Source organism: Aedes albopictus, chromosome 3 (assembly GCF_035046485.1).
Source record: "Aedes albopictus strain Foshan chromosome 3, AalbF5, whole genome shotgun sequence".
Taxonomy (NCBI): domain Eukaryota; kingdom Metazoa; phylum Arthropoda; class Insecta; order Diptera; family Culicidae; genus Aedes; species Aedes albopictus.
Genome location: NC_085138.1, coordinates 43,848,568 through 43,858,710, shown reverse-complemented (window position 1 = coordinate 43,858,710; position 10,143 = coordinate 43,848,568). Strand labels below are relative to the sequence as shown.

Below are 10,143 nucleotides of genomic sequence, written 5' to 3'. Positions count from 1 at the left end.
TCATGCGGCACATCAAACAGCGGCTTTTTCGGTAACCTGATGAACTATTAGCAGGAAATTAGTATCAGACAATATCTGAACCGGTAGTGCTCCGGAACCGGTTCCGGATGTCCTGCCGGAAGTGGCCAAATATAATAGTGAACCAAACTCATGCATGCGACATATCAAACAGCGGCATTTTCGTTAACCTGATTAACGGTTAACAGGAAAACAATTTTAGACCATATCTGCACCGGTAGTGTTCCGGAATCGGTTCCGGGTGTCCCGACGGAAGTGGCCAAATATAATAGTGAACTAAACTCATGCATGCGACATATCAAACAGCGGCATTTTCGTTAACCTGATTAACGGTTAGCAGGAAAACAATGTTAGACCATATCTGCACTGGTAGTGTTCCGGAACCGGTTCCGGATGTCCCGACGGAAGTGGCCAAATATAAAAGTGAACCAAACCCATGCATACAACACATTAGTGTGCGGCTTTTTTTGATAGCATAATGAAAGGTTAGCAAGAAACTAGTCTCTGATCATAGACCGGTTCCGGGTGTCCAACCGGAATTGGCCAAATATAAGAGTGAACCAAACTCATGCATGCGACACATCGAACGGCAGCATTTTCGGTCCTGCCCGGGAACCGATTTTGGGTGTCTCGTCTTAAGTGGTCAAATATAAAATGACCAGAACCTATGCATGCGACACACCAAATCGCGGTTTTTTTCAATAACCTAATAAACAGTTTGGCAGCAAAATGTATCAGACGCATATTTGGGAAAACCGGTAGTGTTGAAGAACAGGTAACAAGTGCCCCGCCAGAAATGGTAGAATATAGCAGTGAAAATCATGCATGAGACCATCCATTAAGTACGTCACAATCCTAGGGAGGATGGGGAGGGGGTTTTTAAAGTGTAACAAGCAATGTATTAAGTATAGGAAAACCCCGTACGAAAGGGGGGATGGGGGTCCAAAATTCCCAATTTCATGCAACACATCAATTCGCGGCTTTTTAGGCAACCTGATGATCAGTTGACAAGAAAATAGCCATAGACAATATCTGGAACAACCAGTAGAGTCATGGAATCGGTTCCAGGTGTCCGCCGGAAGTGGTCAAACGAAAAATTGAACCAAACCCATGCGGCACATCAAATAGTGGAATTATGAAAGTGAACAAAATCAATGTGAGCGATAAATCAAATCGTGGATTTTTCGATAGCCTGTTAAATGCTGGGTACCGCCAGTTGGGGTGATATTCGCTCAAAATACTAACATTTATTAAAGTGATTATCAAAAAGTGGATAGTATTTGGTAAATATAACTTGCGTTGACCATCCGCTGTAGAATAAAGTCACAGTTTGTTGATTTTCCATTAAGAAAACGTGATGTGAATATCATGGTTAAGCGTACTGTGTAAAATCGTCATTTTAAAATGCCCAGTAGAAAAAGCTGAACACCGATTAGTACGAGAGCCCTACAAATGTAAACGTGTATACTGAATTCAACATTGATTTAGAGCTAAAATATTGTTGTAAAGACCTACAAAGGGATGGACTATGCAGTTTTGGCCCAATGACACCCCCACTGACGGTAAGATTCAAAGTGAAGAAATGGTCGAAGTATTCATATATGCAAGAGAATAAAATCGTGACCAAAGCAATCTTATCAAATCACACCATTTCAAATACATGTGGTGCACAGTGGTCCAGATTTGAAATACCTGGCAAAAATTGCCAAATCATAGTAGTCTGCTGGTTTTAGCCTAAATGAATAAGGTTCCAGTATTATTAAGATCTCAATTTCACTTTTATGGCATTTTCATTATTTTCGATTTCTTCGAACGAAGTCCGAACAAAATAACTATTTTTCATACAATTTGACTATATACATATCACCATGGTGCTAATGTTTTGGCAGCTCTTCGCACTCGTTTAACCTCTTTTGTGTTCATTATCAAAAATGCATTATTTTTCCATCAGCAGCCTAAAACTAGCTTATACAAAATCAATATTTTCAATTTCTTTAGAAGCTATTCAATGATTATGACATTATAAACGAGTGCTCGATATACTGTAACCCATTAGATACACCTTCAAAAATTGAGTTTCTGTCAGCTTTTCCCAAAACTGGACCTCTGTGCGGTGTTAACATAAAGTAGGATAGATCAACTTATTATGGGAAAATTATAATTTGTCACATCAACACTGAACAAAGTTTTTCCAATCTCCTTTTGCGTCTAAAATTACTGTGCACAATTTGGGTGCGGCTGGTTGAGCCCTCGCTCTTCTCATTGCGATTTAATATTGAATGGAAAATTTCCCTTTTCTGCATTTTTGCCTTTCTCGTACACCAAGGTGTACCGAAAGGCTATATGTTCACTCCAAAAACGAAAATTTTATAGAGCCCTCGGAGGGGTCAAGTCTTATATACCAATCGACTCAGCTCGACGAGTTGAGATGATGTCTGTGTGTGTGTGTATGTGTGTGTGTGTGTGTGTATGTATGTGTGTGCGTATGTGCGTGTGTGTGTGTGTGTATGTGTACAAAAAGGTCACCTCATTTTTAGATAGTAAATATCAACCGATTTCAACGACCGATGGTTCATTCGACGCGGTATACAGTCCCATTGTTTCCTATTGAAAATGGTTCAGATCGGTCCAGCCGTTCCGGAGTTATGGCCATTTAGGTGTTCCGGATCGGCACCCCAGGAAGGGGCCAGATATAAAAACGCTGCAAACCCATGCATGCGACACATCAAACCACGGCATTTTAAATAATCTGATGAACGGTAAGCAGGAAAATAGTCTCAGATCATATCGGAACCGGTTGTGTTCCGGAACCGGTTCCGGGTGCTCCGCCGGAAGTGGCCAAATATAAAAGTGAACCAAACCCATGCATGCGACACATAAAACAGTGGCTTTTTCGATAACCTGATGAACAGTAGGTGGGAAAACATTCTCAGACCATATCTGAACCGGTAGTGTTCCGGGTGTTCCGCCGGAAGTGGCCAAATATAAAAGTGAACCAAACCCATGCATGCGACACATCAAACAGTGGCTTGTTCGATAACCTGATGAACAGTAGGCAGGAAAACATTCTCAGACCATATCTGAACCGGTAGTGTTACGGAACCGGTTCCGGGTGTTCCGCCGGAAGTGGCCAAATATAAAAGTGAACCAAACCCATGCATGCGACACATCAAACAGTGGCTTTTTCAATAACCTGATAAACAGTAGGTGGGAAAACATTCTCAGACCATATCTGAACCGGTAGTGTTCCAGAACCGGTTCCGGGTGTTCCGCCGGAAGTGGCCAAAAATAAAAGTGAACCAAACCCATGCATGCGACACATCAAACAGTGGCTTGTTCGATAACCTGATGAACAGTAGGCAGGAAAACAATCTCAGACCATATCTGAACCGGTAGTGTTACGGAACCGGTTCCGGGTGTCCCGCCGGAAGTGGCGAAATATAAAAGTGAACCAAACCCATGCATGCGACACATCAAACAGTGGCTTGTTCGATAACCTGATGAACAGTAGGCAGGAAAACATTCTCAGACCATATCGGAACCGGTAGTGTTCCAGAACGGGTTCCGGGTGTTCCGCCGGAAGTGGCCAAAAATAAAAGTGAACCAAACCCATGCATGCGACACATCAAACAGTGGCTTGTTCGATAACCTGATGAACAGTAGGCAGGAAAACATTCTCAGACCATATCTGAACCGGTAGTGTTCCAGAACCGGTTCCGGGTGTTCCGCCGGAAGTGGCCAAAAATAAAAGTGAACCAAACCCATGCATGCGACACATCAAACAGTGGCTTGTTCGATAACCTGATGAACAGTAGGCAGGAAAACATTCTCAGACCATATCTGAACCGGTAGTGTTCCAGAACCGGTTCCGGGTGTTCCGCCGGAAGTGGCCAAAAATAAAAGTGAACCAAACCCATGCATGCGACACATCAAACAGTGGCTTGTTCGATAACCTGATGAACAGTAGGCAGGAAAACAATCTCAGACCATATCTGAACCGGTAGTGTTACGGAACCGGTTCCGGGTGTTCCGCCGGAAGTGGCCAAATATGAAAGTGAACCAAATCCATGCATGCGACACATCAAACAGCGGCTTTTTCGATAACCTGATGAACAGTAGGCAGGAAAACATTCTCATATCATATTTGAACCGGTAGTGTTACAGAACCCGTTCCAGATGTCTTGCCGGAAGTAGCCAAGACGCATCAAATCGCGGCTCTTTAGGCAACCTGATCAACCTTTAGCAAGAAAATAGTTTCAGACCGTATTTGGATCAACCGATAGTGTTCCGGAACCGACTCCGGGTGTTCCGCCGGATGTAGTCAAATGTGGAAGAGAACCAAACCCATGCCTGCGGCACATTAAATAGCGGCTATTTGAATTACTTGATGAACGATTAGCAAGAAAATAAGCTCAAACCACATCTAAGATCTTTTTAAAGACTACCGATAGTGTTCCGGAACCGATCTAGGGTGTCCCGCCGGAAGTAGCCAAGTGCCAAAAGGAACCAAACCCATGCATGCGATACATCAGATAGATTTTATTGACGAGTATCTGCCCTGACAATGCAATGTGTCGAATCCATACAAGTTTGCCTGGGTTTTTAACTCGTGCGCAGAGTAAGACCCACTGCGAACTCTTGCACCGCATTACTCTATGTAAACAAAAAATAGATTTTCACATGAGGCGCTGAATTTCGTTAAGGGTCACTTGTGTCACTTACCTTTAGGATGATTTGTGAAAAAATACCCGGGTTTTTCACGTTTCTGAAATGCTCAATGTATTAGTTGCTACGGGAACAGCGAACTTTCCCTTCGATTGTCTCCATTCGTGGATTTTGTTAGATACGGTATTTGGTAAAGTTACACGTGAAATCGTTTTTGTTCGTTTGACGTTTACTCACTACCGCCATCAAGCCAGCAGCGAGTTGTGAAATGCAACCTGATGCACTTGGCGATTATTTTTTCGTGACGAAGTTGATGATGAATATGTTCCAAATGATATGTCTGTTTGTCTGTACTAAAGCAATCTCAACAAATCACACCATTTCCTTCCTGGTGTCAAAATATACAGTAGGATAATATACAGTATGCATCAACCCCGGACTAAGTTTTTTCAATCCTCTTTTGCGTCTAAAACTGTTGGGATTTTTTTATGGATTTATTGCTTGCATTTTTTGTCAAATTTTACATGAATCTTGTAACCTATAATAATAAAATATATCCTTAAGTGTGAAGAAAAAACTTTGTCGAAGACCGTGAAGTCATCTGTGATTGTGAAAGAAGTTATATCCTAGCTTGTAACTATCGTCTTGATGTTGATCGGCCTTCAGTGATAGTGAAGGTGCTAATGCAGTCAACTGAAAATTCTGATATTTTCCAGCTCTGTCTATACGTTTAACATAATGTCGGAATATGTTCCATTAATAAGTTTCAATTTTTTCTGAAAATTATTGCTTTTCTCAATAAAATATTCTCAGGATTCAGGAACAGTTCGGATTACGTCGACGGAAAGATCATGCTTCGGAATGATGGCCCATGCACAGAAATTTTCTATACAAAGCAATAGTGGAAGATTACAAGAACAGGGACCGAATTCTAGACCACACAATAGGTAGTAGATTGTCCGCATCACGACGGTTTCAAACCGAACGGACTCAATATATACCAAAACTTTCGTATGAAATTTTTGAGTTTAGCAAAGCCATCTTGACAAGGAAGCCTTAACCGATTGAACCCCTGAAAAAGCCCCATACGGACCGAAACGTCGGAATAAATCATAAATTAGTGTTTTCGATTTCTCCAAAAGACTGCAAAGCCAAAATTCTGAAGCAAAACTATCTCAGTCGTATCCCGACCAAGGAAAGATCATGAGTACATATTCGACGAGAAAGGCACTATCACCACTAGGTGGATTAATCTGGGTTTTTTTTTATATAATTAACCCTCCAAAGATGTAAAACTCACCAACGATGGACCCGACTAAAAATTTTTCGAAAAATACCGCAAAATAATCGTCTCCCGTACAACAGCAAGTCCGGAAGAGATTCAACTAAGATCCTCTCCCTCTCTTTACATACAAAATTTCTCTCTCAGCCGCAGTGATGGAGCGCACCCGACAGACCACGCATCAGTCCGAAACCATTTCCAACCAATAAAATCGGTTTTGCAAATTCTCAAGGTTCGTCACTTGCTTGCGCTCTCAGACTGTTAGCCGGTCGGTCGGTTGAAATCTTTCATCACCGCGATCACCTGAATTTCTCGCGGCGCAATCACCGTCTCCTAAGAGAGTCGCTCTTCTGTTCTCTTCGCGCTTACCTGAAGACGTTGGTTGTTGGATCGACCACCGTAACGGTGAGTGCCACCCACCGTCGTCGATCGCGTCGAACGATCGATGCGATGGAAGAGAGTGAGTGCCACCATCAGCATCAGAACCACCCACCCCCAACTCCTCTCGCGCGTGGTGGAGCGAAGTTCCACCGAGATGCTGTCGCGTCGTCGTCCAACTGGTGTCGCGCAAATCTCACCGTCGTCGTCGTCGTCGGTCGTTGATCGTTGATCGTCTCGGCAATCGTCTCCTCTCGCAAGTGAGCAAGCAGCGCAGCGGCGGGGGCATCCATCCAGTCGGGTTCCAACGGGCCGAATAGTGTATTAGTCGGTCAGTCGGTCTAGAGGTACGACATCGGCATAACGCGCGCCCCCCTCGTTCGATCTTGTTGTGTGTGATTCCTCTCCTAGTGGCGGAGTGGTTTGTGCAGAGACTAGGGTACTAGGCGCTCGATTGCTTGACAACAACAAGTTCTTCTCGCCAGAAGTCCGTCGGGTTTGGGTCGGCTCAACAGTGCGCGGAAGATCGCGATCATCCGGGTTGTCTCCTGAAGCGACGACGATTGTTTAGTAGCTGAATGGGATCGGGAATCGGAAGACTTGATCGAGGTAGTCAGTGACGAACCTGATCGCGAATGGGATTTTGTGTGTTCAAATTGATAGATGCTAAGGTCTATTGTGTGAAGTTTTTATTCTCAGTGTGTGTTCTACCTAGATCCGTTAGATCTTTTTTAGACAAGTATTGTAATCACGGTGAGATTTTGAGTGTTCAAGCGAAGAGGCGCTGATTACGTTCGAGGAAATTTTCGGTCGAAGCCGAATCGTGCCAGAATCGATCGGATTGCAACTGAAGCAAAACAGTTTTAGTGAAAAGTTTCGCCCTAGCCAGCCGATAGAAAGGGGGAGAGTTTTTTCCTTACGTTTGGTGCGCAAGTGTGGTAACGAAAAAAAAAACGTAGTTCATTAATTAATTTTACTCTGTCGAGTGGAAAATTATATGTAAATTTCTTGCGGCCTGCGAGCTCGCCAAGTGAACGAAAAATAGCTACGAGACGGCGTCGGCGGCCGGTGAAGGCCCGCCAGAGCTTCGGTTTCAGCATGAAAGAAGGTGATGAGTAAATAAAACAGAAGCGCTCTGTGAAACAGTTGGATGGTCGGTGAAAAGTTTGATCGTATCGATAACGAGACAAGTGGTGGTAGAAGCGAAACACAATACCGGGAAAGTCCCCCGGCTCCTAAATAAATCATCTCCCACCGATGACGACGATTGCGACTGCGACGACTCGGAAGACACGGAAGAAGATTCAGGAAAAATAACCCCCGGATTTGTTTCAGTGTGGGCTTTGCTTGCCGCTTCAGCGCAGAAAAGAAATATTAAAATTAGATGATCTGCCCCGGTGGATCTCTTGACGGGAGGTGAAAACGGAAACAAGTGAGACAACTCTCGACCCCGAAGAGCCGCGGAGTGATTATCGCCTAGGCGTCCCGAAAAAAAAGCCATCATTTAGTGAGAAAGCCATGTGAATGATCGTCCGTCGTCCGTCGCAGTATAGAAGAAGAAATTTACAGTTAATCGCCGATCCGCGTCGCACAACACATCCACGACTCGACTTAGAGACGTCGACCAAAACGACGACGACACGCGGGATTTGAGATTTGTTTTCGTGTCTCTCTAGATTCGTCTCATCGGGATCAACCGAAGCGCAGTGAATCGAATTAGAGAAAGAGAGCCATAATAAGCGCAGGGAAAAGTAGTGCGACATTTGTGACAAGTGTCAAGTGACAAGTGCGTGTGTTGACCCATCCGTCCATTCGTCCGTCCTGTTGTTGTCGTCTTCCTCGTGGATTAACTGTTGGCACTAAGCTGCGGGGCTCTCTATCGGCGAAGTTGGCGGTATTTATCATCCGGAATCTCTCCACACAGTGCAGTAGTGGTAAGTCCTCGTTCCATTTGGGGGATGTTAATTGAAAACTTTTGGCACGCTTTTGATCACTGTGTATGGCCGGCCATTGTCCATAAAACATGACTGACTGACTGACTGACTGACTGTGTACGTTACGTACGACGACGGGAGAACTGCTGAATTGAATCAGTATGATCGCCTGTCCGCGCTAATGGTGGACTCCCCGTCGGGCTTTGCGGTGGGTGAATGACAGTTATATCTGAGAGGGCTACAAACATATATGCATTGCATACCTTTATATGCATATCGGGAGTAAATGGCATCATTTATCATTCCGTTGTTGGCCCCTTCAGGGCCTCGACGACGGTGGTTGGAACCGGCAGGCGGTCTGAAATACTGGGTGCAAAAGCTGACAAATTTCATTGAAATCACTAAAGTGCAAAAAGTTTGCTACTAGGTGGTACATGATTTGCATTTCTTTTACGTGTCATTATATTAAATTTAGCATGTTAATACATAGTGCAAATACATCAGATAAACAATTGTATTCTTTTTGGATGAAATAGACAGATTGTTGCATGTCTTAACGCTTACGAAAACGCTTGGATTCGGAAATTGTTCCAGTTACATGCGCTCCAAGTCGAAGATTTCGACTATAGTACATATAACACACATTCTAATTATTTTGCGAAGACTTCGCAAAATAATTGGAATGTGTATTATAGGTATGTGCCGTTTTAGAGTTTTGGTGGAATCTGACATACATATATTGTTAGTGGTATTTTTACTATCTCTATTTATAAAAATGAGTTTGAATTCCCTTTGAAGCAATAACATTCACGAACGGATGAACCATTTAGCTCGACTTTTGCATGATTCGATCCATCTTCAGCGCGGCAACTAGGAGAATCTCAAAACGATCGCAATAAAATGCGGTAGAAAAATGAGCTAAACAATTGTCATGACTTTGTACCGGCTGTACTAAGTTTGCCAGAACAGCTAGTTATTTAATAAATTCTTAGTAAAACCATGTTTCTGACCGATATTCAGAAGCAAATTTCATCGAAACTCTATAGAAAAGAGTGCTGCCTGGAGGGTTTAGTTTTCTTTTATGATATCCCGGAATATCTCGCGATTTCGAAAAAAATTCAAATTAACCAAAAACCGATTAAAAAGTGAATGAAACAAGCACTGAAACATTTCTAATCAAACTTGATTGGCTAAAAAACGTTCCATTTACCAATTTTCACTACTACACCTTCAATCAACTCTATGGTATTTTTTGGCATAACATATTTTTATTATTATGTAGCTAGTGTACCTGGATTTATCTCTAGAGGGGACTCTGGGAAAGCTTTCATCTTAATGATCATTATTTCCGAAGATCTGGCTTTCTCAATTTTGTGACTATTCATAACGGTGTGTTCTGCTTTGCCCGACATTTCGGCTCTTTTATTGGACCTTTTTCAAGGGGATCCCCTTAAAAATGACCCAATAAAAGAGTCGAAACGTCAAGTAAAGCAAAACACATCGTCTTGAATAGTCCAAGACTAAGAAAGCCAGATCTTCGGAAGAAACAGATTTCCAGTCGCACTCATCCAGCACAATGATCATTATGTTAGATGGACATCAGGAATATGAGTATGTAGGGTATTGGTTCCCTTATTAAGCATGTCGCTCCCATTTTCATCCCACGAAAAACAAAGGATCGAAGCGCTGTTTGTTTTGTTTCTTATTTTTGTATTTTTTGTTAGAAGTGAGCACCCATGAAAACAAAAAGAACGGAGTCAATCGGTGCCGTAATCGCTTGTTTTCGAATAAGATGAAAATGGGAGCATGAGATTACTGATGGCACACATACCCTATGCGCATAAAATTGTGATTGTGTAAAACTAA

The 10,143-nt window shown here is 42.9% G+C and overlaps 1 protein-coding gene across 2 annotated transcripts in view; it reads left to right on the top strand.

Annotated features, from left to right (window-relative positions):
• Positions 1 to 6,360: 6,360 nt before the first annotated feature.
• Positions 6,361 to 10,143, top strand: part of LOC109431757 (uncharacterized) — a 491,594-nt gene continuing 487,811 nt past the window's right edge. For both annotated transcript variants that reach the window (XM_062842823.1, XM_029869039.2), the window contains exon 1: positions 6,361 to 8,277. The gene's annotated coding sequence lies outside the window, so the exon portion shown is untranslated. The remainder of the gene's footprint in view (positions 8,278 to 10,143) is intronic.